This window comes from Pan troglodytes, chromosome 1 (assembly GCF_028858775.2).
Source record: "Pan troglodytes isolate AG18354 chromosome 1, NHGRI_mPanTro3-v2.0_pri, whole genome shotgun sequence".
Taxonomy (NCBI): domain Eukaryota; kingdom Metazoa; phylum Chordata; class Mammalia; order Primates; family Hominidae; genus Pan; species Pan troglodytes.
Genome location: NC_072398.2, coordinates 130526289 through 130552391, shown reverse-complemented (window position 1 = coordinate 130552391; position 26103 = coordinate 130526289). Strand labels below are relative to the sequence as shown.

Genomic DNA, 26103 nt, shown 5'->3' with positions numbered 1-26103 from the left:
TATTACTGTTATTAAGTATCATTGAGGTTCAATCCTGTGACAGAAACTGTACTTAGCTATAGGGAATCAAATATGAATGTGACGTAGTTCTACCCTCAGGGGTTTTAAGTGGGAAGATAGAATATGCCATTAAAAAAAAAGTAATCCTTGGCATGGAAGGTTAAATGCCTTATAACTAACTGATGATTGATAGCAGAAGAGTGACTAATTCTCATCTAGAAAGAGAAGGCCTGGGCTCTAGTTTTGGTTCCACCACTTGTCAAGTTTGTAACCTAGGGAAATTCACTTCAATCCTTTGAACTTTCAGTTTTTCAAAGGAAATGGAGATGACGATATTTGCCCTACCATTCCCATAAGGTTGCTGTGAGGTTCAAATGAGCTAAGGGTTATGAAAACACATAATAAATTACAGCACTTCAGTGCTATTCCTTGGCGTGATCATTTTCCTTCCTCTGCCTCCTCATAGACTGAGACTCTCATAAACTGTTTTATTTTCTGTCTCAGCTTATGAAATATCTGCAAGTTATATCATTGTGTGTGTGTGTGTGTGTGTATTGTGTGCACATTATCAAGTCTAATCAAGCCAAAGCAGCAGAACTAAACACAGATATCTGGACTCCTAAAAATCCACCACTTAATCCTGAAGACAACATTGTTAGAGAAGAAAAGATATTCTCTAAGGTTGGACCTATTTCAGAAATGAGTAGTGTCACCCTTGCTTTACAGTGGAGAAAACTGAGTATTGATTTATTGAACACTTATTTAATAAAGGTTTATGAAGAACCCATCCCGCACCAGGGGCCCAGGTACCAACTTAAAGAATGGGAGTGAGAAAAACAGGGAACTCAGTCCTGGCATTGACCTTTGCTGTAACTTCTGCACATTGTAGGAATCAGCCAACTTCCTGTCCTTTAGTTTCCTCTTCTGTAAACTGAAGATTAGTTAGTTGTAGAGCATACAGTCAGTGTTATGTCTGAAAATATTGAAATACAGAGACAAAGTGAAAAAGAAGGGTATGAAACCCCTTTCCATTAAACTGTAAGAGGGATGATGATTGTTACTTTTGGGAGTTATGAGAGTGGGCAGTGGAGAGAGTGGTTTGTTTGAGGATGCCACGCTGAGCATTGGGTGGATATGGAATTTGTGTGGGCCGGGAAGTAGAGAAGAGAGTTGGGGCAAGCTAAGACTGCCAGCTTCCAGACTGGGAGCTTCTGCGGTAGTTACGGGGAATGAGTCAGGAAATAGTTCTGTATAAATAGTTAGGAAATTTTAAAGCTAATTTTGTCATGGGCCAAAGGCATTTTTTGGGGATGATGAGAGATATCAAACTTTGTGGATGAGCCTACAAGTAGGTGATGGTTCTACACTGAAAGATTTGCCACTTTTCTTCACCCTAGAATGTTCATATTGTGCGTGCGTGTGTGTGTGTGTGTGTGTGTGTGTGTGTGTGTGTGTATGGTTTCTTAGTGGACTGTGAGATATATTAAACATAGATAAAAGGAATATTTAACTAAAAGATGAAGCATCAGAAAGTTAATCAAATAGTATCCAAGACAGGACAGAAATGGGCTTTAGGGGAGTCCTGAGAGAAAGAGAACTCACATTCATTGAGTTCGTGTGAATCGTTTCTGGGCCCCCGGCACTGTCATATCCATGAAATAACCTTATTATTGTCTTGAAAAGCTGTTCTCATACGGATCTGAAAACTAAGGCCCAGAGACAGTAAGCAGCTTCTGGGAATGACTATGTTGTTGAGCTCAGGTTTGAGCTGTGGAGGGTATGAAGTTATTTCCTCTTAGAAACTCCATCACAGACTCAACATGCTGGGCAAACTCACTTTATCTTTAAAGAACAGTCTCTATTTGCAAAGGAGAGAACCTGCTTCCATACATTTGGGACTGTTAGAATTGTCAGATGATGTTACCAAAGCAAAGGCACTTGAACTTAGGCCAAGGTATACGTTTCTGTAGTCACCCTGTGGTAACTACTGGGGTCAGCATTTCACAAAACCTACTTACCCTGTTTAGTTAGGAAAACCCTAGAGGTGGGGGAGTGGGAGTGAGGGTCCCCAATCCCACTGTCATTTGGAAAAATGTCCAGATGAGAGTAGGCTGTCCACTTCCTAGAGGCAAATCTTTCTGAATCTACATAGTTTCACAGACTCACAGAACTTCAGAGTTGAAGAGACCTACAGATAGATATTTTTCAGATAGACCTTCAGATAGACATTTTGCCCCACTGCTCAGTCTAGGTTAACGGGAAGCTAGGGCAAGAATTCACTTATGGCCCTCCCTTCTTCCTGTATTCAGTATTTTCCTGTCTGTAACATTGGGTCCATGATTAAGCTATTTAACCAGTTTCTGAATTTGTAATTTATGAAGCCAGGAAAAGGGCATTTATCACTTGAATCATCCCAGCAGCCTGTGTCAGAGTTAAGGAGGGAATTTTTTTTTTTTTCTAAAAATTCTGTTCTAGGCTATTTAAGGTCACTCTACTTGCCTGTTCTGGAGAGACTTGTACATGCGTTGCTGATCCCTGGGCTGAGTTCTCCCAGCCCTAGTGAACTCGGAAGTACAGGTCCAGAAGGTTCTGCTTGATGGTTCCCATCAGGGTAAAACTGAAAATAGGAAGCCGTTGGTTGCTGATTGTAAGATAAATTTGTTTAAGTAGTGTGCCAAAAGCAGTGGGTCATATGAAAAGCCACATGACCAACCAGAAATAATTGGAGCTTAAAAGATGCTAGGGTCTATGGGTAAGATTTCTTTCACCATGGGATCTAGGTAAGGCAAACTCGCCCACTCACTAGTTCTTAATTCCCATTTTCTTTTTGTCCTGGGACATTTCACCTGCCCTGATGTGGCAAATTAAGTGATTGAATTAATACAGAAATGTCAGCCTTTATTGATGACAATTAGGTGTTCATATTATTTCTGTTTTATTAATAATTTATTTACCTATTCAACAAATCTTTAAAGCCTACTGTGTGCTAGATGTGGAGGAAGAAACAAGTAATACTTCCTCCGTGACAGTTTTTCTAATCCCTCTAGTGTAAATTCTCTCTCCCTTTCCTGAAACTTAGTAGTTCTTTGTTTATAGTTCTCCAATAGATTTATGCCATGTTGCCTTGTATTGTAGCAGCTTGAGAACATGTCTTACTATTTAGAACTAAGATAATTGCTTTACAAGTATTTGTCTGTACCATGATATTTAAAGTAGTGCTGGCACAGAGTATGTTGTCAGTGTTGTGGAATAAATGACTAAATGAATATTTGTTGAATTAGGTAAGAAGTTGCTTCAGCTTTGGCTGTTATGCTGCTGTAACAAACAACTCCCAAATTTCAGTAGCTCAGAACACAATGATTTATTTCTCATCTATGTTAATGCCCATAGTGAGTTAGGTGCAGCTCTGCTCCCCATCTTCTGGATTTGGGGATCTGGGTAGAAATAGCCATTAGTTGGGATTTTCTTGTGTTGGGGGACAAGAGAGATGGCAGAAACACATGAAAGATCAGAAGTGGCATTCGTTGGCTGGGCACGGTGGCTCACGCCTGTAATCCCAGCACTTTGGGAGGCATAGGCAGGTGGATCACCTGAGCTCAGGAGCCCAAGATCAGCCTGGCCAACAATGGTGAAACCCCATCTCTACTAAAAATACAAAAATTAGCCAAGCACGGTGGCAGGCGCCTGTATCTCAGCTACTTGGAAGGCTGAGGCAAGAGAATTGCTTGAACCCGGGAGGTAGAGGTTGCAGTGAGCTAAGATTGCGCTACCACCCTCCACCTGAGTGACAGAGTGAGACTCTGTCAAAAAACAAACAAACAAACAAACAAACAAACAAACAAACAACATCACTTCTGCTCAAATTTCGTTGGCCCAAACTAGTCATGTAGCCACGCCTGCCGTGGAGGGCAGACAAGGATAATTCTCCCATGAGGAAGGCCATGAATCTTTGGGAATAATAATATAATTTACCAGAGAAGTCATCCTTATTTTTTAAAGAACTTAAAATTTGGTTGAGGAAGTAAGCTATACACAAAGAAATACAATAAAAAAAAGGTGCAAGCAACATGTTATAGAGGTGAAGGAGGAGAGATTTCTTTGGACTAAGATTAGTCACAGAAGGCTTAATAAAAGATGTGTTCTTTAAATTGGACATAAAAAGTAAGATTTCGCCAAGTGGAACTGGACAAAAGGTGAATAGAAGAGTATTTAAAAAGATATGAAGGTACTCAAACAAAAGATGTACTAAAAAAACGAGTGAAAAGTCCACTTTTGGTGGATAATTAGGTCCACATTTCAAAGTTGGAATTTAGAGTCTATTAAGCAGGAAATTATAAACCACTAGAGATTTGGAAAGCTAACTAAAGGATGGATTGGAGAGAAGCTGAAAATATTTTTGAGGCTATGCAAAGAGTTCAGGAAACAGGGACTAAAGACAGAATCAGAACAGTGAAAAGTATGAACAGGACAGAACATACAGAGGCAAGATGCAAAGGAAATGTACAAAGGTTGAAAACTGATTGGTTTGGAAAGCAAAGGAGAGAGGCAGTGAAAGAAGTTGCAGATGATTATTCCATTAATGGTGGTGCCATTAATGGAATTCAAAAAATAAGAAGAGGACTGACTCATAGGAAGAGAAAATAAGTTTTGTTTGAGGTATTCTGATTTTGAGGAATTTCAGATAGAAATGTTTAGTAGGCGTATGGAACTCTGGGAATAGAGTTTGTGGGATTGTGGTTGCGATTGAAGATGTAGTCCTGAGGGACCCCTGAAGAGGTGACAGTTGAAGCCATGAGTGCAGATGAGAATCCCAAAGGAAACTAGTGGCCAAAAGGCAGAGTCTTGGAGGGCTGCCAACATGTAGGATGTGGGAAGATGAAGACAAATCAGGGAGGGAGGCTGAAGAACCTTGACAAGGCAGAGAGGAGAACACTATAGTGTGGGATCAAGTGAGCTGAGGCAGGAGAGAGGCTGAGGAGCAGGGAGAGGTCAGCGGTGTCAAATGCTTTAGAAAGTGCTAAGAAGATGAGAATGTAGGAAGTGGTATTGAGGTTAGAGTAGGAGATCATTGGCGATGAGTAAGGAAACAACTTCAGTGAGGACTGGAGATGTTCTTGTGAGATATTTGATAACAAAAATTACAGAGATTGCATAATGGAGGATTAGTTGGAACTGGTGGAACTGAGAGTACGCTTAGTGCGATAACCTTTGAAAAGAAGAGGAACCTATTCCATTTGAGGAAGGCAGGAGAAAACTATGCACTAAGAGAGAACTTGTCCATGAGAAGGAGTGATTTTTAAGGTGCTTCTTAACAAAGTAGAGTTTAGGGAATGTATTCACTCTTTGAAATTAAAAAGGAATTGCTTATTATTGAAAACCCAGGTTAGCTATTAAAAAAAAAAGAGAAAAATAAGACAAAAAAAGAAAAACAAACCATGCACGTATAACAAGTCAGGGGAAGCTGAGGAGACCTTCCAGACTGTACTGTATTCACTTGCATATATTCCACATCTGGCACTGGGCAGTCAAATATTCACAGGTAATAAATAGATATTAAAGAATGTATTATTGGGCATTAGGACTCATAATTTTAGAAAAATGTTTTTGTGGCTGGGCGTGGTGGCTCACTCCTGTAATCCCAGCACTTTGGGAGGCCAAGGAGAGTGGATCAGAAGGTCAGGAGATCGACAGCATCCTGGCCAACATGGTGAAACCCCGTCTCTACTAAAAATACAAAAATTAGCCAGGCGTGGTGGTGCGTTCCTGTAGTCTCAGCTACGAGGGAGGCTGAGGCAGGAGAATCTCTTGAACCCGGGAGTTGGAGGTTGCAGTGAGCCGAGATCGTGCCACTGCACTTTAGACTGGCAACAGTGGGAGACTCCGTCTCAAAAAAAAAAAAAAAAAGAAAAAGAAAAAGAAAAAAATTAAAAAAAAAATTATTATTATACTTTAAGTTTTAGGGTACATGTGCATAATGTGCAGGTTAGTTACATATGTATACATGTGCCATGCTGGTGCGCTGCACCCATTAACTCGTCATCTAGCATTAGGTATATCTCCTAATGCTATCACTCCCCCCTCCCCCCACCCCACAACAGTCCCCAGAGTGTGATGTTCCCCTTCCTGTGTCCATGTGCTCTCATTGTTCAATTCCCACCTATGAGTGAGAATATGCAGTGTTTGGTTTTTTTGTTCTTGCGATAGTTTACTGAGAATGATGATTTCCAATTTCATCCATGTCCCTACAAAGGACATGAACTCATCATTTTTTATGGCTGCATAGTATTCCATGGTGTATATGTGCCACATTTTCTTAATCCAGTCTATCATTGTTGGACATTTGGGTTGGTTCCAAGTCTTTGCTATTGTGAATAGTGTCGCAATAAACATACGTGTGCATGTGTCTTTATAGCAGTATGATTTATAGTCCTTTGGGTATATACCCAGTAATGGGATGGCTGGGTAAAATGGTATTTCTAGTTCTAGATCCCTGAGAAATCGCCACACTGACTTCCACAATGGTTGAACTAGTTTACAGTCCCACCAACAGTGTAAAAGTGTTCCTATTTCTCCACAACCTCTCCAGCACCTGTTGTTTCCTGACTTTTTAATGATTGCCATTCTAACTGGTGTGAGATGGTATCTCATTGTGGTTCTGATTTGCATTTCTCTGATGGCCAGTGATGGTGAGCATTTTTTCATGTGTCTTTTGGCTGCATAAATGTCTTCTTTTGAGAAGTGTCTATTCATATCCTTTGCCCACTTTTTGATGGGGTTCTTTGTTTGTTTCTTGTAAATTTGTTTGAGTTCATTGTAGATTCTGGATATTAGCCCTTTGTCAGATGAGTAGGTTGTAAAAATTTTCTCCCATTTTGTAGGTTGCCTGTTCACTCTGATGGTAGTTTCTTTTGCTGTGCAGAAGCTCTTTAGTTTAATGAGATCCCATTTGTCAATTTTGGCTTTTGTTGCCATTGCTTTTGGTGTTTTAGTCATGAAGTCCTTGCCCATGCCTATGTCCTGAATGGTAATGCCTAGGTTTTCTTCTAGGGTTTTTATGGTTTTAGGTCTAACATTTAAGTCTTTAACCATCTTGAATTGATTTTTGTATAAGGTGTAAGGAAGGGATCCAGTTTCAGCTTTCTCCATATGGCTAGTCAGTTTTCCCAGCACCATTTATTAAATAGGGAATCCTTTCCCCATTTCTTGTTTTTGTCAGGTTTGTCAAAGATCAGATAGTTGTAGATATGCGATGTTATTTCTGAGGGCTCTGTTCTGTTCCATTAATCTATATCTCTGTTTTGGTACCAGTACCATGCTGTTTTGGTTACTGTAGCCTTGTAGTATAGTTTGAAGTCAGGTAGTGTGATCCCTCCAGCTTTGTTCTTTTGGCTTAGGATTGACTTGGCGATGTGGGCTCTTTTTTGGGTCCATATCAACTTTAAGGTAGTTTTTTCCAATTCTGTGAAGAAAGTCATTGGTAGCTTGATGGGGATGGCATTGAATCTATAAATTACCTTGGGCAGTATGGCCATTTTCATGATATTGATTCTTCCTACCCATGAGCATGAAATGTTCTTCCATCTGTTTGTATCCTCTTTTATTTCCTTGAGCAGTGGTTTGTAGTTCTCCTTGAAGAGGTCCTTCACGTCCCTTGTAAGTTGGATTCCTAGGTATTTTATTCTCTTTGAAGCAATTGTGAAGGGGAGTTCGCTCATCATTTGGCTCTCTGTTTGTTTGTTATTGGTGTATAAGAATGCTTGTGATTTTTGTACATTGATTTTGTATCCTGAGACTTTGCTGAAGTTGCTTATCAGCTTAAGGAGATTTTGGGCTGAGACAATGGGGTTTTCTAGATATACAATCATGTCGTCTGCAAACAGGGACAATTTGACTTCCTCTTTTCCTAATTGAATACCCTTATTTCCTTCTCCTGACTAATTGCCCTGGCCAGAACTTCCAACACTATGTTGAATAGGAGTGGTGAGAGAGGGCATCCCTGTCTTGTGCCAGTTTTCAAAGGGAATGCTTACAGTTTTTGAACATTCAGTATGATATTGGCTGTGGGTTTGTCATAGATAGCTCTTATTATTTTGAGATACGTCCCATCAATACCTAATTTATTGAGAGTTTTTAGCATGAAGAGTTGTTGAATTTTGTCAAAGGCCTTTTCTGCATGTATTGAGATAATCATGTGATTTTTGTCTTTGGTTCTGTTTATATGCTGGATTACATTTATTGATTTGCATATATTGAACCAGCCTTGCATCCCAGGGCTGAAGCCCACTTGATCATGGTGGATAAGCTTTTTGATGTGCTGCTGGATTCGGTTTGCCCATATTTTATTGAGGATTTTTGCATTAATGTTCATCAAGGATATTGGTCTAAAATTCTCTTTTTTGGTTGTGTCTCTGCCAGGCTTTGGTGTCAGGATGATGCTGGCCTCATAAAATGAGTTAGGGAGGATTCCCTCTTTTTCTATTGATTGGAATAGTTTCAGAAGGAATGGTACCAGTTCCTCCTTGTACCTCTGGTAGAATTCGGCTGTGAATCCATCTGGTCCTGGACTCTTTTTGGTAGGTAAGCTATTGATTATTGCCAGAATTTCAGATCCTGTTATTGGTCTATTCAGAGATTCAACTTCTTCCTGGTTTAGTCTTGGGAGAGTGTATGTGTCGAGGAATTTATCCATTTCTTCTAGATTTTCTAGTTTATTTGCATAGAGGTGTTTGTAGTATTCTCTTGATGGTAGTTTGTATTTCTGTGGGATTGGTGGTGATATCCCCTTTATCATTTTTTATTGTGTCTATTTGATTCTTCTCTCTTTTTTTTCTTTATTAGTCTTGCTAGCAGTCTATCAATTTTGTTGATCCTTTCAAAAAAGCAGCTCCTGGATTCATTAATTTTTTGAGGGTTTTTTTGTGTCTCTATTTCCTTCAGTTCTGCTCGATTTTAGTTATTTCTTGCCTTCTGCTAGCTTTTGAATGTGTTTGCTCTTGCTTTTCTGGTTCTTTTAATTGTGCTGTTAGGGTGTCAATTTTGGAACTTTCCTGCTTTCTCTTGTGGGCATTTAGTGCTATAAATTTCCCTCTACACACTGCTTTGAATGTGTCCCAGAGATTCTGGTATGTTGTGTTTTTGTTGTCGTTGGTTTCAAAGAACATCTTTATTTCTGCCTTCATTTTGTTATGTACCCAGTAGTCATTCAGGAGCAGGTTGTTCAGTTTCCATGTAGTTGAGCAGTTTTGAGTGAGTTTCTTAATCCTGAGTTCTAGTTTGATTGCAGTGTGGTCTGAGAGACAGTTTGTTATAATTTCTGTTCTTTTACATTTGCTGAGGAGAGCTTTACTTCCAAGTATGTGGTCAATTTTGGAATAGGTGTGGTGCGGTGCTGAAAAAAAAGGATATTCTGTTGATTTGGGGTGGAGAGTTCTGTAGATGTCTATTAGGTCCACTTGGTGCAGAGGGGAGTTCAATTCCTGGGTATCCTTATTAACTTTCTGTCTCGTTGATCTGTTTAATGTTGACAGTGGGGTGTTAAAGTCTCCCATTATTATTGTGTGGGAGTCTAAGTCTCTTTGTAGGTCACTCAGGACTTGCTTTATGAATCTGGGTGCTCCTGTATTGGGTGCATATATATTTAGGATAGTTAGCTCTTCTTGTTGAATTGATCCGTGTACCATTATGTAATGGCCTTCTTTGTCTCTTTTGATCTTTGTTGGTTTAAAGTCTGTTTAATCAGATACTAGGATTGCAACCCCTGCCTTTTTTTGTTTTCCATTTGCTTGGTTGATCTTCCTCCATCCTTTTATTTTGAGCCTACGTGTGTCTCTGCACGAGATGGGTTTCCTGAATACAGCACACTGATGAGTCTTGACTCTTTATCCAATTTGCCAGTCTGTGTCTTTTAATTGGAGCATTTAGTCCATTTACATTTAAAGTTAATATTGTTATGTGTGAATTTGATTCTGTTATTATGATGATAGCTGGTTATTTTGCTCGTTAGTTGATGCAGTTTCTTCCTAGTCTCGATGGTCATTACATTTTGGCATGATTTTGTAGTGGCTGGTACCGGTTGTTCCTTTCCATGTTTAGTGCTTCCTTCAGGAGCTCTTTTAGGGCAGGCCTGGTGGTGACAAAATCTCTCAGCATTTGCTTCTCTGTAAAGGATTTTATTTCTCCTTCACTTATGAAGCTTAGTTTGGCTGCATATGAAATTCTGGGTTGAAAATTCTTTCTTTAAGAGTGTTGAATATTGGCCCCCACTCTCTTCTGGCTTGTAGAGTTTTTGCCGAGAGATCTGCTGTTAGTCTGATGGGCTTCCCTTTGTGGGTAACCCGACCTTTCTCTCTGGCTGCCCTTAATATTTTTTCCTTCATTTCAACTTTGGTGAATCTGACAATTATGTGTCTTGGAGTTGCTCTTCTCGAGGAGTATCTTTGTGGCGTTCTCTGTATTTCCTGAAACTGAATGTTGGCCTGCCTTGCTAGACTGGGGAAGTTCTCCTGGATAATATCCTGCAGAGTGTTTTCCAACTTGGTTCCATTTTCCCCGTCACTTTCAGGTACACCAATCAGACGTAGATTTGGTCTTTTCACATAGTCCCATATTTCTTGGAGGCTTTGTTGGTTTCTTTTTATTCTTTTTTCTCTAAACTTCCCTTCTCGCTTCATTTCATTCATTTCATCTTCCATCACTGATACCCTTTCTTCCAGTTGATCGCATCAGCTCTTAAGGCTTCTGCATTCTTCACGTAGTTCTTGAGCCTTGGCTTTCAGCTCCATCAGCTCCTTTAAGCACTTCTCTGTATTGGTTATTCTAGTTATACATTCGTCTAAATTTTTTTCAAAGTTTTCAACTTCTTTGCCTTTGGTTTGAATTTCCTCCTGTAGCTCAGAGTAGTTTGATCATCTGAAGCCTTCTTCTCTCAACTCGTCAAAGTCATTCTCCGTCCAGCTTTGTTCCGTTGCTGGTGAGGAACTGTGTTCCTTTGGAGGAGGAGAGGCACTTTGCTTTTTAGAGTTTCCAGTTTTTCTGCTCTGTTTTTTCCCCATCTTTGTGGTTTTATCTACTTTTGGTCTTTGATGATGGTGATGTACTGATGGGTGTTTGGTGTGGATGTCCTTTCTGTTTGTTAGTTTTCCTTCTAACAGACAAGACCCTCAGCTGCAGGTCTGTTGGAGTTTGCTAGAGGTCCACTCCAGAGCCTGTTTGCCTGTGTAACAGCAGCGGTGTCTGCAGAACCGCGGATTTTCGTGAACTGGGAATGCTGCTGCCTGATCGTTCCTCTGGAAGTTTTGTCTCAGAGGAGTACCCGGCCGTGTGAGGTGTCAGTCTGCCCCTACTGGGGGGTGCCTCCCAGTTAGGCTTCTCGGGGGTCAGAGGTCAGGGACCCACTTGAGGAGGCAGTCTGCCTGTTCTCAGATCTCCAGCTGGGTGCTGGGATTACCACTGCTCTCTTCAAAGCTGTCAGACAGGGACATTTAAGTCTGCAGAGGTTACTGCTGTCTTTTTGTTTGTCTGTGCCCTGCCCCCAGAGGTAGAGCCCACAGTGGCAGGCAGGCCTCCTTTAGCCATGGTGGGCTCCACCTAGTTCGAGCTTCCTGGCTGCTTTGTTTACCTAAGCGAGCCTGGGCAAAGGCGGGTGCCCCACCCCCATCCTCCCTGCAGCCTTGCAGTTTGATCTCAGACTGCTGTGCTAGCAATCAGCGAGACTCTGTGGGCATAGGACCCTCTGAGGCATGTGCAGGATATAATCTCCTGGTGCGCCGTTTTTTAAGCCCGTCGGAAAAGCGCAGTATTCGGGTGGGAGTGACCCGATTTTCCAGGTGCCGTCTGTCACCCCTTTCCTTGACCAGGAAAGGGAACTCCCTGACCCCTTGCACTTCCCGAGTGAGGCAATGCCTCACCCTGCTTCAGCTCCCGCACAGTGTGCTGCACCCACTGTCCTGCACCCACTGTCTGGCACTCCCTAGTGAGATGAACCTGGTACCTCAGATGGAAATGCAGAAATCACCCGTCTTCTGCATCGCTCATGCTGGGAGCTGTAGACCGGAGCTGTTCCTATTCGGCCATCTTGGCTCCTCCCTCCAGATTATCAGAAAAATGTTTCTGTGACCTGGAGGTTGTTAATCAAAGTGTCACTTTAGTGAGAGGAGGGCAGTTTAGGCCTTTTTTGGGGTGTATTCAAGACCTTTTCTTTCCATCAGATTGAGGTTGCTGGAGTCTCTTCAAAGTGACTAGGATATGTGCAACCCACAGAACTCTGTGGGGAAGTAAGACCCAACCATAGCATAATTATGTTATGTTAGGTTGCTGTCTGTGATATGAGGAGAGTGTCCTTGGGCAGGAAGAACTGGTGAACTTAGCAAAAAGGTGATGTTTACTGATATTTATTCATTTATTTCTTTACTAATCATTCACATTCATTCAACATTCTGCATATTCACTGAGCACATGCCAGCTACTATTCTAAGCACTGGAGAAGATGAGCCTCTCCACTCATGGAGATCACATTGAAATGAACAAGTAAGAATGGAAGGTCATATAGTGATGAGTGCTATAAAGAAAAAAGAAAGCAGGTTAAAGGAATCAAGACCAAATGGGGGGTGGGGCAGACTTCTGTTTCATATAGAATGGCCTTGAAAGGTCTCTGATGAAAAAAACACTAAACAGAGGTCTGAATGATCTGGAGGAAGCATGGCCCAGGCAGAGAGCACAGACAATGCTAAGTCTATTCATTACCAGGAAGGAATGAACTTGACACATTTTATGAAGTGCAAGAAGGTCAGTGTGGTGGAATAAAAGGAGCAAATGGAGAGATATGGAGGTAGATATGAACTCAGAAAGAGAGGCCAGATCATCTGAGACCTTGAAGGCTTTTATTTTCACTGTGGTGGAAACTCCTTGGGTGGGTTTTGAGCAAGAGAAGAACATGCTAGGGATTATGTTTTTAGAAGATCACTCTGACTACTACATGGAAATAGAATATAATTGGACAGGACCTGAGGCAGGGAGACCAGTTAGGAAGCTAGTGCAGTAATCCAGGCAAGAGAAGAACAGAAGTTTGAATGAGGATGCAGCAATGGTGATGAGGAGAGGTGGAAAGATTCTAGATATATTTAAAAGTTTTTAATAACAGTTTTACTGAGATATAATTTACATAGAATAACATTTTATTTAATTGCATTCTTTAAAAGTACACAATTAAGTGGCTTTAGGAATACGACAGGACTCCATGATAAGGTAGACACAAAGTGTGAGAGGAAGAGAGAGGCATCAAGGATGTCACTTGAATTATGGATTAAGAAACTGAGTGGCATTTGCTGAGCCATAGAGCACTGGGGAGAAGAAAAGCACCTGTATCACTTGACTAGGAGATGACCTGTAAGCACACAGGAAGATGTCTAGTGTGTTGTAAATGTAAAATATATTTTTGGCTATTCTTTTCCCTACATTACACTTCCTCTCTATTTTTAAACACAATGAGTAAGTCAAAGGTACAGTTATTGAAATCAGGATATAGAGTCAGAGAGGTTAATGTTTGGATTTGATTTGATGTTCAGAAACCATGCTATGGATCGAGGAAGCTTTCTATTTCTTCTTCCTTGGTGCTGACTCTCTCTCAGTTATGGCCAAAGATAAATTTCTCCTGTAAGCCATATAGCAAATTATCTTGCAAGATATTTTCTCTAGGAAGCCAGAGAACAGATTATCACGTTGAATATTTTTAGAGGACCATAGAATGATCTCTGTTAGTGTCCTCTTATGGAAGAAGAATAAGAGTATATACCAGATGGTGATCCTTCTTGCCCAATAAATCATTGAAATGTAAAATTTGGTGATCTCCATTGGGATTCCCCACCATTAATTCCATAAGCCTGATGTTATGTGCCAATTGCTTTTCTGAATTGTGTGTATTTGTATAGTAAACTTACAAACAAACTTTAAGATTTATATATAAAAACACACACACATATATAAGACTCAGGCTTAGCAGTAATATTTCACATTCATTACTAAAGTTACAGATAAAACAACTGGAGAAAAGCCAAGTAAGTTGAATATGGACAGGGAAATCTGGAGACAATATTTACTAATGGGAAGTACTTGGTCTGGATTCTTGCCTTATTCTGAACCTTGGGACTCATTTGTCTGAGTTATCTGCTGCTGTGTAACTGACCATACCTTAGTGGCTTGAGGCAACGCTTCATTAGTATTATCCCTCTTAGTTTTGCAGGGTAAATGAATTCATCTGGGCAGTTCTCATTTGGGGTCTCTCATGCTGTTGTGGTCATATAGCTGCTGAGGCTGGAGCCATGTGAAGTCTCAACAGGGCTGAGTATCCGCAATGGCTTCTTCATCACATCTGACAACATGCTTCTTCACATGGTCTTTCTTCCAAGAAAAGTAGCCTGGACTTCTGACATTGCAGCAGGAACTTCCTATACTCACAAACGCAAGGCCTGGAACTGACACAATGCAACATTCACCATATTCTATTGGTTGAAGTGGTCAGAGGTCAGCCTAGATTCACAGTTGGTGGAGGAATAAAATCCATCTCCAGATGGGGGTGTGGCATGCATATAGAAGGAGAGAAGGAATTAATCACAGTCATTTGAAAGATGAGCTACATTTAATAAGCAGGTAACCATTCTCATCTCGCACAGAAATTACCATGCCTTTTACGAAAATCTATTTTTTAAACATGAATCCTCTGATCACCTTTTAGGATGGTTATTGTCAAAAAGAAAGAAAGAACAGAAAATAACAACTGTTCACAAGGACGTGGAGTAATTGGAACCTTTGTTGTGCATGGTTGGTGGGAACGTTCAACAGACAGTCACTGTGGGAAACACTACAGTGGCTCTCAAAAAAATTAAAAATTGCCATATGATTCAACAATTCTACTACTGAGTATATGCCCAAAAGAATTGAATGCAGAGTTTCAAAGAGATATTTGTATACCCGTGTTCATAGCAGCCTTACTCAATTATGCATAATTGTTAAAACGTGAAAGCAACTCAAGTGTCCATTGATGGATGAATAATATGCAAAATGTGGTATATAAATATGGAATATTATTCAGCCCTAAAAAGGAAGAAGAATCTAACAAATGTTATAACATGGATGAGCCGTGAAGATATTATGCTAAGTGAAATAAGCAAGGCACAAAAAGACTCATACTGTATGATTTCACTTATACGACTACTTAGAGTAGCCAAATTCATAGGGACAGAAAGTAGAATGGTAATTGCCAGGGGTTTGGTGGATGAATGGGGAGTTATTGTTTAGCAGGTATAGAGTTTTACTTGGGGAAGATGAAAAGAGTTATGAATATGGATCTTGGTGATGGTTGTACACACTATGAATGTATTTAACAACTGAACTGGACACTTAAATATGGTTAAGATGGTGAATTTTGTGCTATGTGTGTCTTATTTCATCTTTTGAGTAAATCAGTAAATAAATATAAAGTAAATATCTGATAACTGGCACTATATTAAGTCCATTCTATATTATAAAATCAGAGGCTTATAATTGTTTTGCATCTTACAAAACGTATCCAACATCAGAAAAAGATGTTGACATATAGATCCTTACTTCATAGATGTTAGCAAATCATTAGATGCTGTTCTTCCAAAAATAGATAAGCAGATCTGGATTCTCCTGTAACTTTTTGTTGGTTTTCAGGATGAGCTATTTGAATACTATTTGATTTTATTTTTAAGCCTAGATCTATATGCTAATGGAAAGAATAATTGCAACATCATTCTGCTGATAACTTTTGGTCAACGAGACCCATTTCATTTAACTGCACAGAAGTGTAGTAGGTAGGTATGGACAATCCTATGAGCCCTAATCGATCATGTCCTATGTATCGGACACAGAGTGAGGTTACACAAGAGTGGAAGCCAAATAAGGTGGTACAAGTCCAGAACTGACTGGGAGTCGAGGTGATATGTGGGAGGGATCAGCAAAAAAGTTGGCAGGTATAAAATCAGGAGCTATCCAAGCCTATTGCTAGGAGTTTCTTGAAAAGTGGGAAGGTCAGGCAGCCCAAGCAGGACATAAGAACTGATCAGTAACCCAGGAGAAACCCTATCCAGAGAACAGCAAATAAACAGCAGTATGAAAGCAGATAAACACATTATTAATAAGTGGCTTTAGGCCGGGTGCAGTGGCTCACGCCTGTAATCCCAGCACTTTGGGAGGCCGAGGCGGGCAGATCACGAGGTCAGGAGATCGAGACCAGCCTGGCTAACACGGTGAAACCTCGTCTCTACTAAAAATACAAAAAAAATTAGCCGGGTGTGGTGGTGGGAGCCTGTAGTCCCAGCTACTTGGGAGACTGAGCAGGAGAATGGCGTGAAATGGGGAGGCGGAGCTTGCAGTGAGCCAAGATCGCGCCACTGCACTCCAGCCTGGGCGACAGAGCGAGACTCCATCTCAAAAAAAAAAAAAAAAAAAAAAATCTTTAAATACTTAATGAGCCAGAGCTATGCAAGGCCAAAGTGTGCAGAAAGTAGCAATTGAGAAAATACATTAATGAGATGAGCCAATAATTATTCAAGACAGAAAAGTCTTTAAACTTAACTGCTCAGCTCCTTCTAGTCATCCCTAAAGAAAGCTCCAACTTGGACAAGGATCTGTCAAATTCATAACACCCATGGGTTAAGGAATTCCCCATTCTTGGTAGGAAAAGTTATATCACTACTCTCCTGTGGTCATAAATATTCAGTTAACCCATGTAATGTGCCTGCAGAGTGTTTGGCATGTGGCATTCTCAGTGAACATTAGTTCCTTCCCTTCTAGTTTCAAGGTATGCAAAAGGCCATTTAGCAAGAAGCAACTCCTGACCCCATCTCGTGAAGGTGGAGCTGACCTGGCTTTGTCATCAACATGTTGATGACTCTCTACTCATTTGGGTCCCTCGTGTAGCCACATGCTACTAATTAATTTGAAGAAAATTAATAGTCATCACTGTTTTCTAAATTGTGTATGTAAATTCCAACTTAGGAACAAAGTTGATAGTCACTGAAGAGTAGTTGCCTACATAGTGTATAAAATAGTCTGCTCTGATCCAAGTTCCTTTGAAACAAAGTTAAATTGGTGCAACAGAAGTTAAGTTCATCAGAAAGGAAAAGATTAGAGGGCTACACTAGTCACTATGATAAGGACTTGATAGAGTTTTGCAGAAAAAGTTTAACGATTGACTCATTTATAAGAATTCTAAATAAAGATATATAAAAGAAGGTAGAATGACCTCAGAATGAACAATGTCATGAGAATCCAAGCTGTTACATCCGGTATTAGCAGAAACTTTCAGCAGCACACCCTAGTATGAAGGGCCGATAACAAATACTGTAATTCAAGTGAGGAACAGCCTTACTTTCCAGAACTGCCCAGTTAATCAAAAAGTCTGGAACTATTCCCGGGATTTTTTTTTTAGATCTAGAAAAAAAAAAAACCTCAAGATAACCCTTGTAAAATTGATCTAACATCAATGGGATGTGAGAAGGTAGTTATAGGTTTGCATTATCAAAGGGGTTTTACAAAAAGTAAAGTGATTTGCAAAACGAAACTAAGGTAGAAAAGGTAAACACATATCATTTGTGTGTGGTGATTGGAGGAGAGTTGGGGAGGGCAGGGGAGCATTCAAGGGAATGAAGAAACAGTTCTACAATGTGGAGGAAGTTGGTCAGACTTCAGCTTCCCCAGAGGATAAGCAAAATTTAATTATTAACTTGTTCTTGGCACCAGATTTATTCCCCATAGAAAAACTTTAAATCAAACCTAGAAATAACTCTAAGAGAGAAGAGGAGACATTTTATTTGAACATGTGTGCTGTAGATGAAATGGTAAGTGGAAATCTGTTTATTCTCACTGATTATTTCCATGCGGAAGTTGCAAATCCTACAGTGGCCAATGGAAAAGGTAAAGTTAGATGAGAGCATCATTTACTCCTTTGTGAAAAAGTATCCCTCAGTAATTACACGGGATCCATAGGCAGCTTTGTGTTGTAGCACGGGTCTTGAAGTTGACTCTAATTAAAGCCCTCCCATCTTTCCAAGAATTCTTAATGACCATAATCTTTGGAACTTTAGCATTGATGTAGTTCAAGTGCCCTCTGACCTTATTCACTCACTCCTTGAGATTTTACCTAGAAACATTTCTGTTCAACTTGACCAACTTCAGCTATAACTACTCTCTCAGAATATCAAGTATACAATAGACACCAGTAGAAAATAATTTTCCTTCCTCCCACCACTACTTTAAAAATAATTAGCTATAGATAAAGAGTCCGAACATCACCTCCTCTATAATCCATAAATTCCACTTTTGGGTATATACCCAGGAGAAATATGTCATCCTCAAACATGTATAGGAATGTTCACAGTTGCTTTATTCATAATAACCAAAGACTAAAATCCATCTGAATATTCATCAAAAACAGTAGAATATTTCAAAACAGTGAAAAAGAGCAAGCTATTGCTATGTGCAACAAGAAGATAAATCTCACAGACATAATGTTGAGTGAAAAGAAGCTAGACACAAAAGAATACCACTATGAATCCATTTATATGAAGTTCAAGGATAATTAAAAGTAATCTATGGTGATAGAAGAATAGTGGCTATCTTCGGAGGATACTAACTCAGGGTGGTCAACAGGAAGCCTTCTGGGAGGCTAGAAATACTCACTGTTTTATCTGTGTGGTAGTTCTATGGGTGTATATACATGTAAAGAGTGATTAAGCTGTGCACTTAAGATTTGAGCACTTTACTGAATGTATATTATATCTCCAATTTTCAAAACAAGAAGAAAAAATCCTGTTCAGAAGTTTATATTTGGAGATTCAAAATTTAAGCTTACGCCCAAGATGCCAGCTCTTCATTGGTAATACATTAGTGATTTGATGATGCTGTAGCCAATAATTCCCTGCAAATATAGTTTTTGGCACACAATTTTAGAAAAATGAGCATAACAGGAAATTGTAATCAAAATAACTTTTCAATACTTATTGGTATCAATAGTAATAATATAAGCTACTGTTCATTATACATATGATATACAGTATACAATATGGTTTCATTTACTTTCAACAAATATTTTTATCTTTTCTTATAGTCCTGAGTTAAAGAATCTTCTTCAAGTACAGTAACCTGAACAAAGCAAACAGCCCATTATGAGATTGTCATAACAAAATTTATTTCAGTCTGGATGTTCCAAGTGCATTACCAAGGGAGATTAAAGAAAAGGGGGAATAAGCCTTTCTACTATAATGGTTTTACTTCAATTTTTAAAAAATAGAGTGCTTTCCCATTATTGCTTCTTTGCTTCTGGTAACCAGTCTTCAGGAGTAATTAGTTTGATAATTAGTTCGAGATGTCATTTAAAAAGAAGCAATTTTTAATGGACTAACTTGAAAACAATCTTTTATCTTATACTGGATGATTTTTCTTAATGAATTAAATAAACAATTTCTATGCTTACAGAAAGTAAACAGACCCATTCCCAAAAGGATAAACTCTCTTGCCATCTAGGGAGTTTCAGATCTGTTTAGGGAACTAAGATAGTGAAACAATAGCACTGAGGAGGCTATTGATAGACGATGTGTCACTGGGGTGTTGTAGACATTAATCATGAATGCTGAAGAAATTCAAGAGGTAAAGTCTGCTGGGGGCAATTTCATTTTCAAATGAATATAATTTCATTGGGGGACATTCTTCATGGGATAAAACTCGACTTCTTTAAAGCTGTACCCTATTAATCCACAGTGCAACCCAAAGACTGGAAAAGCAAAGTGAAAGGCCTCTGGTTCATAACCCTTGTCCCTGATTTGGTTTCAAAACCATTTCTGTTGATTGGAACTATGAGAAAACGTCAATTGAGTCTCAGCAGTAGTCATGGAGAAATCACAACTTAACCCAAAACACTGAAAAAGAGCTTCAGTATCTTATGGAGCCTCAAGAAGCCAAAGCTTTTAGAAGTCCCAGCCCCTAAGGCTTGATGGGGGTGGATGGAAGTCATCAAGGGAAATCTGTCTAACAGCTATTTAGAGTGTACTCTTGATTGCTGTTTCCTGAAAAAGGAGTCTTGTACCAGCTACTTGCGGAAATTAGTGGGTAAATTTTCTAGTCAGCATTATTTATAAGCTTCTGGAGAATTTATGAACATTAATATGATGTTGGGAAAAAAGCTGTGAATGTTATAATGTAAAATTGGGGTGGGGAGGGTTCCAGGATGGCTGAGTAGAAGCAGCTGTGGTGTGTGGCTCTCAAGGAGAGGAATGAAAGGGCCAAGTGAATACAGCACCTTCTATTGAAATATCCAGGTTCTTGCATTGGTACTGATGAGGAAAACAACTCAACTTACTGAGAAGAAAGAAAAGCAGGGTGGGATGATGGCCCACCTGGGAGTGACATAGAGTCGAAGGAATCCCTACTCCTAGCTGAGAGAAGCAGTGAGTAAATGTGTGACCCTGGGGAACCACGCTCCTCCCACAGATCTTTGCAACCCTCCAATCACAATCCCTTCGTGAGTCCACACCACCAGGGCCTTGGGTCCAACACACAGAACTGTGTGAAATTTTAGCAGAGTAGCTGCTCAGGCGCACACAGAAACCCAGGAGCTTTACATACTTTGGCTCAGGATCTTCAGCAAGACGGGAGGTCCGTACATACCCCTAGGAAGGGGGCTGAATCCAGGGGGCTGAGAAGCATTGGTCTGTGGGCCCCATTTCCATGGTACCTCACAAGATAAGACCCACTGGCTTGGAATTCCAGCTAGCCACCGGCAACAGGGTGGAGCCTGCCTGAGACAGAATGGAGGCCTGGTGGGTAGAGGTGGGCCACCATCTCTGCTGTTTGGTAGACTCAGCCATTCCAGCCTGAAGGCTTTAGTCCGAATGGTCCTGATGAGGAAGGGTCCCAGCACAGCACAGAATGTGACAAGATTGCTTCTTTGATCAGAACCCTGATTTGTTCCTCCTCACTGGGCAGGACCTCCCAGTTGGGACCTTCAGCTACCCCGGCCTGCCCTTATTCTATGGACAGAGCTCTGCTCTCTCCCTGGGATGGAGTGCCAGGGTGGGGAGTTGCAACCTTGTTTGTTTGGATGACTCAGTCGTTCCAGCCTATGGGTTTAGTTCAAGCCAATAATGGGGCAGAGGCAGTTCCCCAGCACAACATGGCTATGTTGCCGAGGCATGGCCAAACTGCATCTATAAACAGGATCTGGATTCACTCCTTCTCACTGGGTGGGTCCTCCCAGTTAGGGGACCCCCAGCAACCCCACCCATGTTCTACCACTGACAGAGTTCTAATTTCCCCCTGGGATGGAGGTCCTGGGGGGTGGGGCAGGCCAACACCTTGGCTGTTTGGGCATCTCAGCCAGTCCAGCCTGCAGGCCTTGGAGAGCCCAAACCAGTCAGGGGCTGAAGAGATCCTCAACACAGCATAGCTGCTCTACCCAAACTGAGACTACCAGACTGAGACTGCTCTTTTAAGTAGGTTCCTGGTCCTGTTCCTCCTGATGGGGTGAGATCTTCCAACTGGGGTCTCCAGCCACCTCCTACAGGCACATTCAGGCAGGCAACAAGTCAGTACCCTCCTGGGATGGAGCATTCAGAGGAAGGGGCAGGCTACCATATTTACTGTTTCACAGCCTTCACTGGAGATACCTCCAGGTACTGGAAAAACTGAGACAATTAGGGTCTGAAGCAGACCCTTAGCAAAATCGCAGCAGTCCTACAGAAGAGTGGCCAGACTGTTAAAAGAAAAAAGCCAAAACAACAACAAACCCCACAAAAACCCCATCCAAAGTCAGCAACCTCAAAGATTGAAGGTAGAGAAATCCACAAAGATGAGAAAAAGTCAGCACAAAACCACTGAAAACTCAAAAAACCAGAGTTTCTCCTTTCCTCCGAATGACCACAACACTTCTCCAGCAGGGGCTCAGAACTGGGCTGAGGCTGACCTGGCTGAAATGACAGAGTTAGGCTTCAGAATGTGGATAAAAACAAACTTTGTTGAGCTAAAGGAGCATGTTGTAACCCAATGCAAAGAAGCTAAGAAACATGATAAAACAATGCAGCAGTTGACAGCCAAAATAGCTAGTATAGTAAGGAACATAACTGACATGATAGAGCTGAAAAACACACTGCAAGAACTTCACAATGCAATCACAAGTATTAATAGCAGAACAGACCAAGCAGAGGAAAGAATCTCAGAGCTTGAAGACTGTCTTTCTGAAATAAGACAGACAGATAAGCATAGAGAGAAAAGAATAAAAAGGAATGAATGAAACCTCCAAGAAATATGGGATTATGTAAAGAGACCAAATCTATGCCTGATTGGGCTACGTGAAAGAGATAGGGAGAATGGAACCAATTTGGAAACACATTTCAGGATATCATCCGGGAGAACTTCCCCAACTTAGCTAGACAGGCCAACATTCAAACTCAGGAAATGCAGAGAACCCCAGTAAGATACTCCACAGGATCATCCCCAAGACACTTAATCTTTAGACTCTCCAAGATCAAAATGAAAAAAAAAAAAATGTTAAAGGCAGCCAGAGAGAAAGGCAAGGTCACCTACAAAGGGAAGCCCATCAGACTAATAGTGGAAACCCTACAAGCCTGAAGAGGTTGGGGACCAATATTCAAAATTCTTAAAGAAAAAGAATTTCCAACCCAGAACTTCATATCTGGCTGAACTAATTCATAAGCCATGGAGAAATAAGACCCTTTTCAGACAAGCAAATGCTGTGGGAATTTGTTACCACCAGACCTGCCTTACAAGAGCTCCTGAAGGAAGCACTAAATATGGAAAGGAAAAACCATTAGCAGCCACAACAAAAACACACAGACCAGTGACAATATGCACCCTGGTCTGTACAAAAAGTACACGGACCAGTGACAATATGAAGCAACCACATAAGTAAGTCTGTAAAATAACCAGCTAATATCATGATGACAGAATCAAATTGACACATAAAAATACTAACCTTAAATATAATGGGCTAAATGCACCAATTAAAAGACACAAAATGGGAAGCTGGATTAAGAACCAAGACCCACTGATATGCTGTCTTTAAGAGAGCCATCTCATATGCAAAGACACACATAGGCTCAAAATAAAGGGATGGAGGAAAATTTACCCAGCAAATGGAAAACAGAAAAAAGCAGGGGTTGCAATCTTAGTTTCTGACAAAACAGACTTTAAACCAAAAAGAAAAATAGAAAAAGACAAAAAAGGGCATTACATAATGGTAAAGGGTTCAGTTCAATAAGAAGAGCTAACTATCCTAGATATACCTAAATATAAGCACTTAATACAGAGGCAACCAGATTCATAAAGCAAGTTCTTAGAGATCTTCAAAGAGAGAGACTCCCACACAATAATACTGGAAGACTTTAACACCCCACTGACAATAGTAGACAGATCATAAAGACAGAAAGTTAACAAAATATTTAGGACCTGAACTCCGCTCTGGATCAAGGGGACCTGATAGATATCTACAGAACTCTCCACCCAATAGCAACAGAATATACATTCTCATTGCCATGTGACTCTTACTCTAGAATTGATCACATAATCAGAGGTAAAATACTTCTTAGCAAATGCAAAATAACTGAAATCATAATAAACAGTCTCTTGGACTACAGCACAATCAAATTAGAACTCAATATTAAGAAATTCACTCAAAACCACACAAGTACATGGAAATTGAACAACCTGCTCCTGAATGACTTTTGGGAAAATAATGAAATTAAGGCAGAAATCAAGAAGTTCTTTGAAATGAATGAGAACAAAGACACAACATACCAGAATCTCTGGGATGCAGATAAAGCAGTGTTAAGAGGGAAATTTATAGCACTAAATACCCAAAGCATAAAGCTAGAAAGATGTCAAGTTAGCAACCTAATATCACAATTAAGAGAACTGGAGAATCAAGAGCAAACAAACCCCAAAGCTAGCAGAAAGCAAGAAATAACCAAGATCAGAAGTAAACTGAAGGAGATACAGACATGAAAAATCTGTCCAAAGATCAATGAATACAGGAGGTGGTTTTTTGAAAAAAACTAATAAAATAAATAGACCGCTAGGTAGAAAAATAAAGAAGAAAAGAGAGAAAATTCAAGTAAACACAATCAGAAATGATCAAGGGGATATTACCACTGACTCTGCAGACATACAAACAACCATCAGAGAATACTGTAAACACCTTTATGCACATAAACTAGAAAATCTAGAAAAAAATGAATGAATTCCTGGACACATACAACGTTCCAAGACTGAACTAGGAAGAAATGGAATCCCTGAATGGACCAATAATAAGTTTTGAAACTGAGGCAGTAATAAATAGCCTATCAACCAAAAAAACCAAGGACCAGATAGATTCACAACTGAATTCTACCAGAGGTAAAAAGGAGACCTGGCACCTTTCTACTAAACCTATTCCAAAAGATTGAAAAGGAGGGACTCCTCCCAAACTCATTCTATGAGGCCAGCATCACCCTGATACAAAAACCTGACAGAGATACAACAACAACAAAATTTCAGGCCAATATCCTTGATTAACATCAATGCAAAAATCCTGAACAAAATATTGGCAAACTGAATTCAGCAGCATATCAAAAAGCTTATCTATCAGAATCAAGCAGGCTTTATCCCCAGGATGCAAGACAGGTTTAATATGTGCAAGTCAATCAATGTGGTTCCTCACATAAACAGTGCTAAAGACAAAAACCACATGATTATCTCAATAGATGCAGCAAAGGCTTTCAATAAAATTCAACATCCTTCATCTTAAAAACTCTCAATAAAGTAGGTATTTAAGGAACATACCCCAAATTAATAAGAGCCATCTATGACAAACCCACAGCAAATATCATACCAAATGGGCAACAGCTGGAGGCATTCCCCTTGAAAACTGGCAGAAGATAAGTTTGCCCTCTCTCACCAATTCAACATAGTATTGGAAGTTCTGGTCAGGGAAATCAGGCAAGAGAAATAAATAAAGGTTATTAAAATAGAAAGAGAGGAAGTCAAACTATCTTTGTTTGCAGATGAGATCCTGTATCTAGAAAACCCCATCATCTCAGCCTAAAAGCTTCTTAAGCTGATAAGCAACTTCAGCAGTCTCTAGATATAAAATCAACGTGCAAAAATTGTTAGCATTCCTATACACCAACAACAGGCAAGCCAAGAGCCAAATCATGAATGAACTCCCATTCACAATTGCCACAAAAAAGAATAAAATACCCAGAAATACAGCTAACAAGGGAAGTGATGGACCTCTATAAGGATAACTACAAACCAGTGCTCAAAGAAATCAGAGGACACACACACACAAAAATAGAAAAGAGTCCATGCTCGTGGATAGGAAGAATCAGTATTGTGAAAATGGCCATATTGCCCAAAGCAATTTATAGATTCAATGCTATCCCCATGAAACTACCATTGACATTCTTCACAGAATTAAAAAAAAAAAACTGTTTCAAAATTCATATGGAACCAAAAAAGAGCCTGAATAGCCAAGGCAATCCTAAGTAAAAAGACCAAGGCTGAAGGCATTACACTACCCGACTTCAAACTATACTACACCTATATACTTCCATTTCTGGCCCATCCTCTTTCTTTCTGTGGTGATAGTGCTAGTGCAAACATGGTGAACATTTCTAAGACCCACCGGACTTCCTGTAAAAAGTGTGGCAAGCACCAATCTCACAAAGTAATGCAGTGCAAGAAGGGCAAGGATTTTCTGTATGCCCAGGAAAAGTGGTATTATGACAGGAAGCGGAGTGGCTATGGTGGGCAGACTAAGCTGATTTTCCAGAAAAAGGCTAAAACTACAAAGAAGATTGTGCTAAGGCTTGAGTGTGTTCAGCCCAACTGCAGATCTAAGTGAATACTGGCTACTAAAAGATGCAAACATTTTGAACTATGAGGAGATAAAAAGAAAAAGGATCAAGTGATCCAGTTCTAAGTATCATCTTTTGTTTTTTTATGAAGACAATAAAATCTTGAGTTTATGTTAAAAAGAAAAAAAAAACCTATACTACTGGGCTACAGTAACCAAAACAGCAGAATACTGGTACA

General features: G+C 40.1%; 1 long non-coding RNA gene and 1 pseudogene across 1 annotated transcript; one reads left to right on the top strand and one right to left on the bottom strand.

Moving 5' to 3' along the window:
* Positions 1-719: 719 nt before the first annotated feature.
* LOC134810679 (uncharacterized) lies at positions 720-14523 on the bottom strand. The gene is made up of 3 exons (XR_010159278.1): positions 14185-14523; positions 2500-2617; positions 720-973 (listed from the first exon to the last, which is right to left on the bottom strand). It is a non-coding gene; the product is annotated as an uncharacterized LOC134810679 (long non-coding RNA).
* An 11146-nt stretch (positions 14524-25669) lies between these two features.
* On the top strand, positions 25670-25990 carry LOC107973964 (large ribosomal subunit protein eL42-like; annotated as a pseudogene).
* Positions 25991-26103: the final 113 nt, after the last annotated feature.